Below are 18,504 nucleotides of genomic sequence, written 5' to 3' on the forward strand. Positions count from 1 at the left end.
ATTTTTATTATTTATTATTTTATTATTTTCCTCAATTTTTTCATTCTTTTGATTCTGTTTTATAGATTCTTCCTGCCTTGTGAAGTCATTTGCCTCTAGTTCTTGGATGCTAGTTTTTAAAGACTGAATTTCATCCCTGGATTTTTGGTTATCCTTTTCCTTCTGGTTGGTTTTTCTTTGTAGGTCACCTTTCACTTTCTTTGCCTCATTTTCAAGTTGGTCAAATCTGGTTTTTAAGATACTATTTTATTGTTTTAACTCATGTGTCTCTGTTTCCAGGTGACTTATTTTGCTTTTTTACTTCTTTTCTGTCTTTAGCCTCTTTTAATTTTTTTTTTAATTTTTTTATTTTGAGTTCTTCCAACTCCTGTGTCCAATTCACTGGAGTTTTTGCATTTTTTTGGTGTTCCTTGTTCCATTTGCTTTTTGTTCATTATTTGGATAGAAGCTTTAATTGTATCTTATTTTTTCTTTTTCTGTTGTTTGCTCATATTTTTTCCTTCTTTCAGCTCCCCTCTTATTGACTTTAATCTTGCTCCTCTCTTTACTTGCTGAATCTGTGGGTTTGGGCTACTCTTTCCTGAAAGGGCTTTTTTCTGCTCTGCTGATTAACTAGATTAAACTGATGGAGTATTAATGATCCAAGATCTTCCTCTTCCTATCTCTTCCTTTCTGTCTGCAGCCTTCTTGTCAGTTGCCCTATCAAAGCCCTGGGTGGAAATTGGGTTGTAGACTTTGCCCTGAGATCTTAGTCAGCAGCTCTCAGAGTAGAAAGTGGGGGAGGGGTGTTAGATATTGATCTTCCCTGTCCTCTCTGAAGGCTTTTTATATGCCTTACTGCTAGAGTATATTAAGCCTGGGTGGAGTTGTCTGCAGTGCTATATACCAGGCTATATTCCCCTCCACACCTTCCCTTCAGCTGTAAACAAAAACAAAAGTTTATCTGATTTTTCTTTCAAAAATGATTGATTTCCAAACTATATCTCTTTATTATTGTGTGAAGGAAATTACACTTCCTCCCTCTTCTCAGATCTCACACTTGACCATATCATCTCCTGCCTACTATTTGATCTGGAGGTCAGGATTGTAGGAAATCATTGGATGAATTGAGTCACTAGGATAGAATGACAGTCAGATAAAAGGCAGTAGTAGAATCAAGAGATCATGACACAGGGGACAGGGTGATCTCCCCTGCAATAACCCCTGGACTGATCCTCTGGCCCGAGAAGGCAAAATAGAAAACAATAGTTGGCTCCCAAAACTGATGTGTGTGGTTTAGTGGACAGAGAAGGTTTGATGAACTGAGGCAAGAGTGGATTTTGCTCTCTTCTCTTCTGTGTTTGTTGCTGACTAGACTTGCCTGTGTAGTGTGAGTAGGGTACTCTAATGGCTCTAGCAAGCTGAATAGAGGAATAAGGAAGCTACCTTTTATATTCTTTCTCCTATTTTTTCTTCTTTTCCTCTCTACTAATTTTGATTAATAAAATTATTAATTAACAGCTAGTCTCATAATTTTTTTCATTCTTACATACTAGTTCCTTGACTCTGTTCTAGTTCCTAGATTTTTCACATAAGTGTATCATTTTTATATACAATGATATCTTACTCATTTTTGCTTATCCCATGCTTTTCAATAGATACACTTATCCAATTCTATATTTTAAATATAGGTTTTGTGCCAAAATAGACAGTGAAAGATCAAAAGGTTAAACAATTTGGAATCCCAGCATACGTGTTGGAATATAGCTTGAAACTATAAAAATTATAATTCATATTTTGTAGTTGAGGAAACAAGTTCTGAAAGAATGAGCAGTTTTCTCAGCATCAGAATGTAATATATTTCAGAGGCAAGATTTATATTCAGATCTTCCTAACTTCACATCCACCTCCTCCTCTATTTTTGCCACTCTCCTTATCTGATGAATATAGTAAAAATTGTACAATATAGGCTCAATACTTAAACTTGGTCTCAGTAGTCTTGAAGTAATCTTATTCTAATATTTATAATTCAGTTTTTTTTAACATTTATTAATATTCATTTTTAACATGGTTACATGATTCATGCTCCACCTTTCCCCTTCAACCCCCCCTCCTGCACCCCCCCACCCATGGCCGATGCGCATTTCCACTAGTTTTGTCATGTGTCCTTGATCAAGACCAATCTCCAAATTGTTGGTAGTTGCATTGGTGTGGTAGTTTCGAGTCCACACCCTCAATCATGTCCACCCCGACCCATGCGTTCAAGCAGTTGTTTTTCTTATATGTTTCCTCTCCTGCAGTCCTTCCTCTGAATGTGGGTAGCATCTTTACCATAAATCCCTCAGAATTGTCCTGGGTCATTGTATTGCTGCTGGTACAGAGGTCCATTACATTCAATTTTACCACAGTATATCAGTCTCTGTGTATAGAGTTCTTCTGGCTCTGCTCCTTTCGCTCTGCATCAGTTCCCGGAGGTCTCTCCAGTTCGCCTGGAACTTCTCCAGTTTATTATTCCTTTTAGCACAATAGTATTCCATCACCCGCATATACCACAGTTTGTATAAGTCAGTTTTTATCTATTTTTGATAGTCAGCTACCCTATTATTTCCCCACACATTTGTTTAAGCTCTCATTTTCTTGAATAAATTAAAATTTGAACAACATAAGGAAAATTTTAACTATTTTTTAAAAAATAAAGTTGGTTATATTAAACCAATTAATGTTTTCTGGTGTTTAACATGAATTATAAGCTAAAATAAATTAACAACAAAAGTAATATATTGCCTAAAGGCCTAATGATACCTTTTAATATAAGCTTATTCTGTCCAGGTTAACAATTTCTAAGCAAATTAACCTCAGTTACTGGTCCTATGATCTTCTAAATATGGCTAATAATGACTTTTGTTATTTCTGCTATATATGTGTTCTTATCCTTATTTTATAAGAATTAAATACTTAGAACCATAAGGAACATAAACACAGCAAAAATACTTACTCCCCTGAGCTTGAAAAACTCAAAATGTTTAAGCAATTTTGAAGTGATTCTTTTATCATTCTAGCTTCAATGATCAATTTCAGAAGGAATAATTGATAATGATTCTCAGTTCTTTAACAAATCTTTTCATGAAAAGTAGTGCTATTTAAATTTGTGAACTTCTCTGAATAAATGAAGGAGCTGGCATGTACTATTTTGTCAACCAATAGCATTCTAGGAAATGTCCATATTGATTAGATAATAAAATTAATCTCAAATTTTAATATTATCAAAAAATAAGGAATAATGTACCCACACATCCCTCTTAAAAGTATTGCCTTTGTGCCCACTTCTTAATACTTCAATGGGCCTCTTAACACTAGTCTCCTATTTAATCTGTCTCCAGTCAGGCTCACCCACAGAGTATTTTGAGCTGGGGTTTCACTGGTGTTTAGATCTTCAGTATAGGCTTGGCTAGGAACTCCAAACCTCACTTGGGCTTACACCAGCTGGGACCAATGTGGACTCCCTTGTAATAGAATTTGGGACTTCATTTCAAGGTTGAGCAGAGGTTCTGGGCCTTCTCTAAGGCTTATGTCTGCCAGGTATACAGCAGATTATCTTACAAATTCTAGGGTTTCAGACCTCATTGCAGGCTTTATTAAGTCTTGAAACTTCAAGAAGTGCATGTAAGGTGATCTTCAATTGGCTTACGCAAGGTGTCAGGGTCTCAAATTTGACTTGGCCCCAGGTTTAAAACTAGGAGCAATATGTAGGGGGTAGGTGGCTTGCTGTTGGCTTGTGCCAGTATTCCTTGATGTGGCTTTGCTGCTGACTGTCCTCTTACCTCAGTGAAATAGATCCTCTATGCCTACCTTCCAAGTTGGTTTCTATGTTAGAGTTGCTTCCCTCCATCCCCTTGTTGGTTCTAACACTCTAGTATTCATTTTGAAGTGTAATTTTAAAGTTGTTTGGAGAAGACTGCCAGAGTAGTTATAGCTTATGTGCTTCTACTGTGCCTTCTTGGCTGTGATCCTCTTTATACCTGTTAAATGTATAATTACATCTTATTTTCAAAAAAAATTACTCTTTTTCTAGTAATATAATATTAGGGCAGTTTTTCCATGTTCCTATCAGAATTTGATTTGATCACTTTACTCTTTTTGGTTATCTAAGCATGATATTAAAAATTAAGTATGGTTACATTAGTTTAGAGGTAAGAAGTGGAGAAGCTAGCTTGAGAAAGAATTGGAGTTTGAAACAGATCAGAGACAGTGTCAGTTTGAAATGTTAACAGTGTGTGTGTGTGTGTGTGTGTGTGTGTGTGTGTGTGGGAGGTGTCACGGTTTTTCTGTGGCAGTTTCTCTGAAGCAGTTGGCTGTTGCTTTCTTTCTGAGTGCTGGGAGTAGGTGATATTTTCTTTTCTCTCCATCCTCACTGTCTGAAGGTAGAAGGAAAGGAGGGAAAAGCCTAAAGGAGCTAAGTGATTTCCTTTTCCAACTTGGGAAACACTAGTGACTGTCTTTGCTATTTCACAGATTGTTTTATCTCTGAGAAGACCAAAAAAAGAGCCGGTCTTTAGTTTGGACTCTGAGTCTACTAAAGTTTAGAGTTCTAATTTGGTTCTTGCTTAGCCAGCTGGCCTTTGCTATTTTTATAGCTTGGAAACAAAGTTAAGGATTATATACTTCTTATAAGGATAATAGTATTAGTTTATTGTAGAATAGGGAAAATTTGGGTTAGTCAGATCAGGAAGGAACAGTGTAGTCTGTGGAAACAGGAGAAGTGGTTCCTTGCAGAACCAGGGAGTTTCATTTAGGTGTAGTTAGAATCCCTTAGAGTTAGAAATCCTTTTATATCCTTATAGTCTCAATAAATAGTTTAATTTTGTACAAGAGTCTCCTTAGCATCCTTCCACCTGGCCTTGAAGAGAAGTTTACTTATGAGCTTCACTTCACTTATATAAACTGAAGATAATTTTTAAGCACAGTAAGCAGAGTATCTAATCACTTTATATCCATAATTAATTCATTTAGCAATTATTTTTATAATTCTCAGTTAATATATATTACCAGGAACATATTTTGCTAAATTGTCCTTCAGTCACATACACAATCTCGTGCCAGGTCAATATTCTTTCCAAAACAAGTCTTTAGTGCTTCATCATACAGACTAGAAAATTTTCCAGTCCCCCAATCCCTCAGGAATGCAGGGTTACCTCCATAGTATAATGAGTATTAAGGTCAGACTTTTACAAAATTATTCTCTCTATGCCATTATTGTCCCACCATAAACTATGTTTGTATTATGTGTATCCTCAGGCTTAGATCAACTACTAACCTCATGTAGGTGTGTGAGGGCCCTCCAGATACATATCTTATTTGTCTTATCAAAGGTATATATATATATAAAATCTCTTTAACTTTCTTCTTGCTTTTTGGTTCTCTCTGAGAATACTTGAAATTCTTAGTTTTGTTAAATGTCCATTTCCCCCCTTTTATACTTTTTTTCACCCTTGCTGGTTTATATTATTCTTGATTTATGTCCAGTTCTTTTTCTCAGTTAAAATGTTGTGTACCATGACCTGCATTCTTTTCATGTTGTGGTTGCTAAGTCCTCTTTTATGCAGACTCTAGCTTCATGGTATTTGAATTGATTTTTCCTTGTTGATTATAGTATTTTCTCAACAAGGGAGCTACAGAACTTACCAATTATGTTCCTCTGCTTTTTCATCTTTGGGATTCTTTGAGGTGGTGATCAGTGGATTTTTCTAATTTATATTTTACCATCTGTTTCTAACATTNTATATATATATATATATATATATATATATATAAAATCTCTTTAACTTTCTTCTTGCTTTTTGGTTCTCTCTGAGAATACTTGAAATTCTTAGTTTTGTTAAATGTCCATTTCCCCCCTTTTATACTTTTTTTCACCCTTGCTGGTTTATATTATTCTTGATTTATGTCCAGTTCTTTTTCTCAGTTAAAATGTTGTGTACCATGACCTGCATTCTTTTCATGTTGTGGTTGCTAAGTCCTCTTTTATGCAGACTCTAGCTTCATGGTATTTGAATTGATTTTTCCTTGTTGATTATAGTATTTTCTCAACAAGGGAGCTACAGAACTTACCAATTATGTTCCTCTGCTTTTTCATCTTTGGGATTCTTTGAGGTGGTGATCAGTGGATTTTTCTAATTTATATTTTACCATCTGTTTCTAACATTTCTGTGCATTTTTCCTAGATGATTTCTTGGATTATGATATCTGAACTCTTTTTTAATCTCAACTTTCTAGGAGTTCAACTATTTTTATATTGTCTTTTCTTGATCTATTTTCAAGGTCAATTTTTCTTATATTAAGATGTTTCATATTCTCTCTATTATTTCATTGCCTTAATTTTGCCTAGTTATTACTTCTTTTCATAGGAAACCATTAGGTTCTCCCTGTTCAATTCTAGTTTTTAATATATTATTTTCTTTAATAAATTTCTGAATCTATTTTTTTCCATTTTAATGTCCTTTCATAATTTTCTTGGTATACTTACATTGATTTCATTTTTTTCCAATTTTTCCTCCACCTCTTTGAGGTCTTTTTAAAAGCTTTTTCAATGCTCTTTATGAGCTTGTACCTATTTATTGTATTTCTTTGATATTTTTGAAATAGGTATTTTTTCTACACTGCCTCTGAGTTTGAGCCAAGAGATTCAATTTACCCATGATGGCTATAAATTGTTGGGCTCTTTCTCCTTTGAAATTCAATGTTAGCAGCCAGGCCAATAGACTTGATTATTGGCTTTTTTTATGGGTTCCCAGGTTTCCTATTTTAAATGTATATTATCTCAGGTTTCAGAACTTTGTGTGTGTGTTTGCTTTCTGTTTTTTCCTGGGCCTAATTATTTATTGTGGTCTTAATAGTCCAGACTTGAATGTACTCTCAGTCCACCTCTGAAGTCCCAGTAATTGATAGACATCAGATGATCCAATCAGAGCCAATGGGTAATATTAATGCTGCTAGCTGCAACTGCAAGCAGGCATTCTGTCTCCCCATTTGGCAACAACCAGGAACTCCACCAGCCTGAAATTGACAAGAGCTGTGGGAGTCCAGTCTCTCAGCAAATGCACTCACTAATATGTGTTCCTTCTTTACTCCTCTCCTACCACATTAGTCTGAAATGACCAGGTATCTAGTCTGCATTTTCCAGCCCTACAACAATCCTCCATTGTTAGTAGTGAGACTTGAATTGCTACCCCTATGTTCTGCAACTTGTTAATTCTGTATTGTTTGTTCAGTGGTGTCTATGCTATCTGAAGGAGCTGAGACCAGAGAAGTCAAAGACTTTTCTCTCTAGTTGTCCCTGGGCACTTACCTTCATTTCGAACTACTGTCTGTTTTTGCATTGATTCTGTGGAATTATTTTTGAATGTTTGTGGGGGGTATTTGGTGGGCAACAATGCTTCATGCTCTAGTCCATCATTTTCACACTGATAGATCCATTCTTATAATAACTTTTCAGACTTTCCAGGGAGAAAATGAGAGAGATGATAAAATGTATTTAATGTTGAAAATAAATAGCCTATATTCTGAAGTAAGCATTTCATGTTATAAACTGTTAAGTTTATAACAAATGTTCAGTGAAAGAAGTAGACCTCTCCTCTCATTAAAATCCCTCTATGTAAAAATTAGTGATTACACTCACAGACTCTTCTCTAACACATTTCTTTAGGTTATTTGAAACAGCTTTCATGTGGGATAAACTGTGACAATGAAAATATGCTGCAGTGATGATCCACCCACTTTATATCCTGGATAGCCACATAACTTTTTCTTTCTTTCTTTCTTTCTTTCTTCTCTCTATGTTTCACTGATGGCCTTTTTAAAGCCAAGCATGATTTGTAAATGTTCTTAAAGCTAAAGCAAAGGCCAAATCTTTTCAACTTGATATTAATTTCTCATTGATGTAATAGTAAAACTGATATTTACTCATTAAATTCTGTCTATAAGGTCCTACTTAACTCCTACTGTAGTTGAAATTCTGCACATTTGCCCTGATAGATAATTGAAATCTATATTATTATGTTACTAAAAACTGGTACAAAACAATAAAATTGAATAAAATTCTTTCTGTTTAGATCTCATGCTACTTCATTATTTGATGAAATCCATTTTCAACCAAAAATAAATAGTGACAGTAGAAGGAAAAAGTTATGTATATTCTTAATGAACTTCAGGCATTTTAAATATCTCAATCTCCACATACAAGGATTCTGAATTACAAGATACAATATGTCAAAAATAATTTTAATTGAATTGATATCATGGATTATTCATTTTATCACATTATACTTGAAAAACAAGAATATGTAAGTAAATGTATAAAATGTCATGTAAATAAGTTATTAATCAATTAATATATGCTAAACCATAAGGGCAGATAGAAAGATAAAGAAAATAATAATAATTCTTGCTCTCAAGAAGTTCACAATCTAATGGGGGACTGTTATATTGATCTTAACAGAGATGTTTGGGAAGCTGGAGAGATAGCCTAAAACTAGAAACCTGCAGGACTCATTCCTCCCACACACACACAGGCTAGAGTGAGTAGGGAGGAGTAGGTGCTCCTTACTCTCACCCCTCTCACCAAGCAGTTGGAAATCAGTTGGAAATGGAGGCAGGACTCATGTCTTCTGGCAAGGCTCAGCAAGACAAATCTCTAATGATGTTCACTTTCTCAACTTATGTTCCCCACAGGTTTGACTGAGGGACAATAGTAGAAGTTTGATGTCTTATAGTTATTAGGGACAGATGAATCTAACTTATATGGGCCTAAAACTGAAGGAAGTTGGATGCAAGTATTCCCAGAATAATAAACAGGCACTGCTCCCAAAAGATGAAGGTTTTACTGATAAAAGAGGAAGGGGAAGGTAGGGAGGATTTTCAGGGATTAGGATAAGCTCTGGGAAGCCCTGAACTGTTAGATAGAAACAGCCCCTCCCACCCCAGGAGGGAGTGACAGACTTTATATCTAGCTTGTCCTCAAAGCTTATAATTATCACTTCAAATATCTAAATAACTAAATAACAATTGTGCTGTTGCTAGAAAGGTCTAGTTCAGCTAAACAGGCAAACTACAAAGGAGAACCAAAATGGCTATTGCCACAGAAGGCCTCCAAAGCAATCCCAAAACCAGAAACAGCAAGCAGAGAGATCTGCTCACCTCAACCCCCAGGAACCAACTGTCCTAACTGCTTTCAAACTGTCCCCTCACCCAGAGTTCTCCAAGGCGGGTCTCCTGGAATTCTGAGTGAGGCTTGACCCTGTATCTTGCAGGAATTCCACCCTGCCTTTTTCCATCTTGCAGGGACACAACATGAGAAAAACTATATATAAATGAGTTTATATATAAATACACACATATACATATGTGTGTATGTTTATATATGCATACACATGTACATATACACAATCATGTTTAGTATATGTATTAAACATGATATATATGGGTGGGTATATTTATACATAGTTGTAATATATGTATATTTAGAGATAATCAACAAAAGGATGGAAAATGGATTTGAGGAGGACCATGAAAGGCTTCCTGTTGAAGTAGATTAGACTTGAAGGAAGACAAAGAAGCGATAAGTGTTAAAATTCCAAATATGTGCTATAGTTAATAAAATTGCATAGTCAGGAGATAGAGTTTTGTGTCCAACTAGTAGCAATAAAGTCAGTGTCACATTATCACAAATTATGTGAAGAGGAATAAGGGGAAAACTGACATAATATGAAGGATTCAAGTTACAACAGTCACTTAAAGCCAACATGTAATATTATTTTTGATCCATAAGTCAAAAGGCATCCAGAAGAGTATATTAAACAACCTAGGCCTTGCAATAGTCTAGGTATAATGTACTAAGAACTATAATAGTGGTAGTGCCATAAGAGAGGAGGCAAAATACATGACAGCTATTAAGAAGACAAAATTAATAGAACTAGGCAACTGATTGAATGTGTATGGTAAAAAAAGATTTAGTAGTCAAGAAAAACAATGAGGTAATGAGCTTGGGTTAGTAGGAGTATTGTGGTACCTTCAATAGTAATAATAGAAGTCATTGGCCTTGACCACTAACTCTACTCATGGTGAATAAATCAATTATATGATATCTTATGCAGAGTCTAACAGGATCTTAGGGCCTCCATTAAAGAGCATTGAAATTTTTTCAGAATAAAGCAGTAATCAAGGTTAATATATCTGCATACTTATATTTCTCAAACTATTCCTTCATTTCTGTCTCCAAAGAAAACTTGTAATCATATTTCTCTTTTGCTGTCACCTTCATTTGAGTTTTGGCTTAATTTATTGTAAAAAATATTTATAATTCCTTAATATTTATTGCAAAAAAATCTTTACAATTTTTGTTTAGTTCTAAAAATAATCTGCTAAATTACTGGTCATGGGATAATGATCTTAGATATGAATATCTTCAGGTAAGTTTATTTTTAGAGAAGGTCTGACTTTTTTGTACCTTCACTACCCTTTCATTTCACTCCACTATCACTGAAGAGGGCTACAAACAATTGAGGATCTTATTTTTTTTTATTAATTTGAGGAGTTGCCTTAGGAAAAAAAATTCTTCATCTACTAGTCAGTTAATGGTCCTCAGAAAGCAGAAGTTGCTTGCAAGACCATTGTTGAAGCAAATTTTCTATTATCATATACTTAAAGAACCCAGGATTATTTCATTGTCATGAAGAGACATTTGAGCAAGGCTATGGAAAAATGCACATTCAGACTAACTAAATAATGGCATATTTTAGATATTTTTTTGATTTTGACAACTTGAATTGATCATGATAAAATTATTCTTCTCAAATATAACACTGGAAGTTATCTACTAGTTCACAAAATACCACATAACAAGAAATTAGATCTTCCTAGTGTTGCACATGAGGTAAATTGCAAATATTTAAAAAACAAAACAAAACATTTGCTGTAGTTTATATGAGAAAATGGGGATTGAGTTTGTAAGTTCACACAAGCCTTAAATCTAATTAATTATAATTTAATGAATCATGGGTGAATTCATTGATATGTATAAATATTTTTCACCTAAGTATATGTGATTTTAAAAATAGGAAAAGTTTCAAGTAAGTTTTGTTACACTTTAGCATATGATTACATAGCAAAAGAATTCTGATGATGCCCATTTAATCACAAATCAAGTTCATTTTGCATATAGAATAAGCATCATTTCTCTCCTTCCTCCAAGCACTATCATTGCTATATGATTGGCAGAAGAAGATGGTAAAACTGTTTTCTATTTCCAGAGTAAAAGAAATGGCTGACTTGTGCTATAGGAAATGTCATTTGATCTGTACTTAACTCAATTAATGCTAATAGAAAACTCCAGACTTGTCATGTCATTTTTTCAAATCAGCATGCACTAACATATTGAAATGCCTTTGCACTTTGGATTTTTATACTCCTACACAGGGAATAATTATTGCACTTTTAACAGCTGCTGCTTCCTTCATTTGATGAAAGAGTGATAATAGACTTTGTCACCTTATAGTCACATGATCAAATTCCACATGATTGATTAAAGTGCCTTGATGAATCATTAATTCTCAAATTAGTTGACTATTAAAAGAGAGCTGAATATTCATTTCAAAATGCTAACGATATTTTGAGGAATTTAACACTTAAAATAACATCAATTCCATAAATACAAAAAACCCTTGTTAATAGGCCATTTAGATTTAAAATCATGAAAATGTTTCTTTTCATGTCAATGTTATTTCAGAAAAGTTATGGGGTGAAAACACAAATTTTAAGAAGGAGACTTGTTCATACAATTATATAAAACTATAAATTTTATAGCATAATATAATCATGTGTTAAATATTTAGATGTTGAATAATAATTATTGAATATCAAAATACTAGAAGTTCACTAGTATGTATCATGAGTCTATACAAACCATAGGTTTGGTAAAATTAAGATCAACAAATGTTTTTTCCTCTTCCTAGTGGTAATAGTAATTTTGTTTTGGACATTAAAATGTAAATAAATGGTGGCACTTCTTGGGTACTGTAAATTATAGAGTTCACTTAATTTAGGACATCTAATAACTTCAGGGTACCCAAAGTATTGCCTTTTTTTCAGCCATGACTTTGGTAATAATTGATAGAAAATCTTAACAATTGTGCCTCCTTAATAAAAAACCTTAAAGAAACCTTGATACCTTTGAGAAAAACATTCATTGTTGTGACTTAATTTATTCAATAATTCTTCTTATTATTTGTCCCATATTCCTAAGTATTCTTATTCAACTTATCTTCAAGTATAATGTCAAAATTTTTATGATCTGCATTTCATTTATTCATGCTTATTTATGAGAGATTATGATGGCAAGGTGGCTAGAGAGATAAATCAAAGCCAGGAACATACATATCCCTGCCTTTGATATAGTGTCTTTGTGACCCTGGACAAGTTATCTAACCTCTCACTATTCCAGGTAACACTCTAATATTATAAAGGCTATAGAAGGACCAGACCACAATGATAAAAATTATTTTCATCACATTATCACTGTTATTTACTCAATTAGATTTTATCCTTTCTTATATAGCCTTGTTTTGGGGTAGAGGAAGGTACTTACATTTGTTGGCAAGGATTAACTATTCTGTATGCTTTCATTTCAGTGTAAGATATTAACACAAGTAATAAGAGTCAGTCAATAATTGGACAATATGGCCAGAGATCAAGCAATAATCTTAAGAGAAAGAAAGGGTTAAAATGGATCCCATCATTTGGTTTACTCATAAAGTGACAAATAGCCTGGGAGAAGGTAAAGCTTTAACGAAAATCTGGGACTATTTTAGAAAGTACAGGCCAAAAATACAAGCTCTACAAGATGAACAAAGAACCTTTATATGTAAGTTTTACTACATTTGGCCTTATGTTTTAATCCTAATTTAGCTGTTCTTTTGAATTGTCTGTTTTTTAAGCTCTTTTACTCACTCCAAATGTCAGAATTACAGACCAACACACTCAGCTCAGTTGAGTGAAAGTTGACCACTTTGAACATGTTACAAGTTTCCTGATTATTGTTTCCAACTCTTTTGTACTTCTAATGTTTAGCATGTATGAGTGCAGGTACTTAGTGGGGAAAATGATTACTAACAGTTGAAATGATACCTTAAATGAAGATATGAAGGAAGTTTGCCAAGAGGAGAAAGTGTTTTATAAGCAACTATGAGAATAAAGCAGGGCAATAAAAAAAATGAAGCCTTCATATTAATTCTCATCCTCTACTTCTCAGGAGGTATAAGAGGCTCTGCTCACCAGGCCATTGGCCCTGCTTCTAGACCATCCCACAGTCATCATCTACTGGGTCCCTTCTGTGAAGAAAAGGTTAACTGTCCCAATCAACTGACGACTGTTTGCTATTCACAGAGTAGTCAAGCCAGCTTAACTGAAGAAGCCTATGCTTCTAAGCCTATGAAGGCCTGAAAAGAGCATAAAATGATTGGACAATTTCATTCCAGTCTAGTCCTCATAGTTATCATCAGAAGAAATAATTCCTTTGGAGAAAAGGACTCAACACAAATATTAGTCAATACAGTCTAGTTAAATCATGAAGAAGATACTCTAGCAGTGGTTCCCAAACATTTTTGGCCTACAATCCCCTTTCCAGAAAAAATATTAGTTAGACCCCCCCTGTCACATGGTATCACCACCTCCTTACAGTTATTCATTGCCCCTGAATTCACCTGTGGCCATCACTGCTTCCCTGGATCGCTACAGCACCCACCAGGGGTCAGTGGCTCACACTTTGGGAATCACTCCTCTAATGGAAAGACAGGACATTTGGGCCATGAGTAGACCAGCTCTGGGAGGATCTCATCATATTAATGGGAATAAACTAGTATCCAGTATATTAATTGGTATGAATTAATTGGACAATTTTAATGAGAAATCAGAAGATTATGTTTGCACTTGGATCATATAAAATTTACTGTTCATACATATGGTACATGAAATTTAAATATTTCTACAAAATAACTCCTAACATCACTGTTTCTATGTTATTGAAGGGTGTATATATGTTAAGTACTTTAAATTTGTTTGTTCTGGAAGTAAGTGGCAGTCATTTCACCATAATTATAGATCTAATGACAACATCTTTACTTAATAACTTCCTTCAGATTTTCAAAGTGAGATTTAAAAGAGTATTACTCTTTCAGTACACTTTTAAATAATTTAGGTTTTGCCCAAGGGAAAAATTGCTGGAACTTTAAAGTGTCTTCAAATTATTGTCTTATTATTACTATTATTATTACTTTAAAGATATATTTGGAAGTATATATTTTACCTAAATCATAAGTGAAGTTATCTTCATAGATACTCAAGATGTAGCAAATTGCCACAGTATAAGTTGAGTCAAGAAATTTGAAAGAAATTTAAAAGTGACCTATATGCTATTATTTTCCAATTTGAAAAGTTTTGACTTAGAAATATCATTAGAGGGCCATTCCTCTATTCAAGCCTCCCAGATGAGCTCCCTATCTGTGGCTATTTGCCATTTATTTTGAATGAATAATTAAAATATCTGTGACTATGTTAAAGAAAACCAAATAGATTTGTCTTTCATTTTTTAGTTCAACTCCTCAGAACTCTAAGCATTATTAAAGTATTACAAAAAATGGAAGATAAAGGTGAGATCACATAGAGTCTGCTATCATTAATACAAATTTATAAAGTTTTTCCTTGAGAGAAGCAAGAATTAAAGCTATCTGAGTACAAAACTGAATCATCTTTTCTCTCACAAAATATTCATAAACCTCAAAATAGATCTGTGCATAAAAATGGTTTATGAAGACGAGAGCTCAAAATATTTGGGAATTTTGATTACTCTTCTTTACTTAAATTGTTTAATTCTCTCTAGCAATCAAACCCTCTTGAAAACTCTTTATAAGATAAACCTGTGTTCACATATGTGCGTAATGACCTCTGAGAAGTGTCATACAATAATCTCTAAGATACAGAAGAAGGAAGCCCCTGCTAGTAATAGCTTGAATCCAGGATGAGTCTGATACTCCTAACTCTACCAGGAGGATAGTATAGCTTCTTACTTGTTTCATTAATAAATTTTTTTTATTTTGTTAGAAACCTTTCCCTCTAAGTGTGTACTTTAATGTCTCTCTTGACCTTACTGAAATGAGAATCTCTTAATTATCAAAAGTGAAAAAAAGCTTATCTTAAGTTATTTAATGTTGGCCATAGTTCCGTAGAACTTTCTTGGCAGTAGCACCTACTTTGTCAAAATAACAAACAAGGGCTAAGGAGGTGCCTTTTGAGACCCAACCAAATGGATCCTTTCCTTTCCACTTAAAATTCAGAGGCAGGATTAAGCAGGGATTGGCCCTTTAACTTCATGTTCCTTGATATTTCTCACCTCGGTATAAGTAGCAAAGACATGGAAAATTAATATTATTTATATGAAATATATTGGCATAGTATACAATGCTGTCTTTTAAGAAAGATTTAATTTTCCATCCTTCCTCTTTCACATATGAACTGTATGAGCAGAGCAACTCATTTAATCTCAGAAAGCAACAGGCAATTTAACAGAGCACTGATTTTTAATCTGAGGTTTCAAATTTGAAAAAAATGATAACTGTTCTTCAATTTTTTTCCTTTTTAATCTTATTTTATTTATTTAGTAGAGGCAACTGTTAGCCCAATAGATAGAAAGCCAATCCTGGAATCAGGATGACCTAAGATGAAATCCAACCTCAGTCACATATTAACTGTGTCATTCTGGACAAGTCATTTAAATTCTATTTGTCTTAGTCTCTTCAACTATAAAGTGAGGAATAAAAAAAAAGTATGTCCTCTCAGGTTGTTGTAAAGATTAGACAAGATAATATTTGTAAAAAGCACCTAGCCCAAGGCTTGGAAAAGAGCAGACACTATAAAAATGCTTATTCCCTTTCCTTCTCCAACATTTAGCATTAGTCTCAGAAGGGATCTATGCTTCAAGAGGCTGTCAAGACTTCCTGACCAAAAAAAATCTACTCTGATATTTAGTTAAAACACTATGATTAGGGGCAGCTGGGTAGCTCAGTGGAGTGAGCGTCAGGCCTAGAGACAGGAGGTCCTAGGTTCAAACCCGGCCTCAGCCACTTCCCAGCTGTGTGACCCTGGGCAAGTCACTTGACCCCCATTGCCCACCCTTACCACTCTTCCACCTATGAGACAATACACCAAAGTACAAGGGTCAAAAAAAAAAAAACAAAACACTATGATTACCATTTGTGGAGAGAGTTTATACTCTGGAACTTCTCCTTCCCTAAAATTACATTTTAGATATGAATTTATTTAAATGAAATAAAATCATTTTAGTTTGAAATGAAGACTTTCCCTACTAAATTTTTCTTTGACTTTGAAGGGAATTAAGAAATTTGCTTGTATCTCAAAACTAAAATTAATAATAAATTAATACAGACTCGTTTCATCATAATTTGAAAACAAATATTCTATATTTATAAATGATGCTTATCCATTTGATAGAAAATATTTTATAATAATTTTAGCATTTAATATTTAGTGATCTGTCAATGTAGCACCAATAATTTTCTGCCAACTTAGATGATCATATAACTTTTATATATTATAAAGATATTCTTTGAGGATTTTATTTTAACTTAAAGAATAAAAAATAACTGTGCTTTTATTTTATATACCCACAGAATATCCTTTTGGAATTTGTTTCATTTTCTAATTGGTAAATTCTGCTTTTTAAAAAGTTCTCTTTGGATTTATGGGTCTTTTATTAATTGCCCTATTCCCTTTTTTTAAAATATATTAATTTCTGGAACATTTTTGTGCCTTCTTTACCAAACTGTTGACACTTTTTTCATAATTTTGTTGTATCACTATTTATTTTCCCAATTTCTACTCTGCCTTTCTTACTTGATTTTTAAAATCCTTTTTGAGTTTGTTTTTTTTTTCTTTTGGGACTTAAGAGCAATTACTAATTTTCTTTGAGACTTTGAATGCAGAAGTAGTGCTTTTGTTGTCTTCTGTGTTTGAATCTATCATAACACAAAAATAATTGTCTATTTTAAGTTTATTTTTCTGGTGTTTGTTCATTTTCCAGAATTTTTCTTTGCTTTTAGTTTAAAAAAAAAAAACTATTACAGTTGAGCTCTGTAACTGTGGTAAAGTGAGCACTCTTCCAAGCATCAGATTTTTTGTGTAGATTCCTTCAGAGCTGGCACTGGGGATGTCTCTGCTTTCACTTCTTCTAAGGTGGGTGATATGATGTAAGGAGAAGTGTATTTAATACTCTCCTCACTTGTGCTCTGGTCTATGAGTAACTATAAGCACTCTTATAATCCTTGGAACTGTGACCAGGGTCCCTTGTTCCTCCTTGTCTGTGAGTGCTTTTATATGCTAGTGCTTCTCCTTACTCTGTAAACATGCTCCAACACTGTGACCAGGTTCTGTGTATGGGCAATACAATAAGAATCTTGCACCCAGTGCCCTTCTAATTCTCCTTTTGAACAATTTTCCAACCTCCTTTACAATCTGTAGCTGAGAGTTCTAGAAGCCCTAGCTTCTAGAGTTTGAGTTTCACACAAGGCCTGTTACTTTGATGATCTATAATTAGAATTTTGCTCCCCAGGGACTCTCTTTCCCCGCATCCCAATTATGCATCTATGTAACATACTAACATAGATATGAGTTTCATGTAGCTCTGCCCTTGCTCTCTTCTCCTGGAAACATGGCTGTGGTGATTGGGTGAGTGCTAGGCAGGAAAAGCTACTCATGTCATCATACTTAATTTTGTACTTTGTTGTCTTATTTCTTTTACTTCAAGTGATTATGAATAAATCATAAAATATAATACTTGGAGTTTTTGGATATTAATTTAAATCTTACAGTGGGAACCAACTTTGTGCACTGTGCTCCATCTCTATTCAGTGCACTTAATCCCCTGTGCCAGCCTTCTAAGTTGTATTGGGTTGAAAAATTAATTCACTTTGTCTTTTTGTAGGTTATACTTCTATAGAGTTCATTTTGAGGCATTATAACTTTGCTTTTTGGAAGGTAATGGTAGAAATCAAATAGGTCCCTGTACCTTCTCTACCATTTGGCTTTGCCCTTCAATATTTCTCTGTAGATCACTCCTTGAACACTGAGTTCATGAGCTCTCAGGAAGTCAGAAACAAGTTTCATAGCAGATATGAATAAATTTCATATACCCATAGATCAGTGATGGTGAACCTTTAAGAGGTGTTGATGAAGTGATATCCTCAGGCACATGTAGAGAAGGGGAGAGGACCAGCCAAGTTCTGAATCTCTCTGTCTTTCTAGTAATGAATTCTGGTGAATTCTATGCTGAGATTATGGTGAGCTTTCCCACAAAGAGGGCTCTATATGTCTCCTTTGGTATGTATGCTATCGGTTTGCCACCATAGTGGTGATAAGTATATATATATATATATATATATATATATATATATATATATATATATA

Source organism: Gracilinanus agilis, chromosome 3 (assembly GCF_016433145.1).
Source record: "Gracilinanus agilis isolate LMUSP501 chromosome 3, AgileGrace, whole genome shotgun sequence".
Lineage (NCBI taxonomy): Eukaryota > Metazoa > Chordata > Mammalia > Didelphimorphia > Didelphidae > Gracilinanus > Gracilinanus agilis.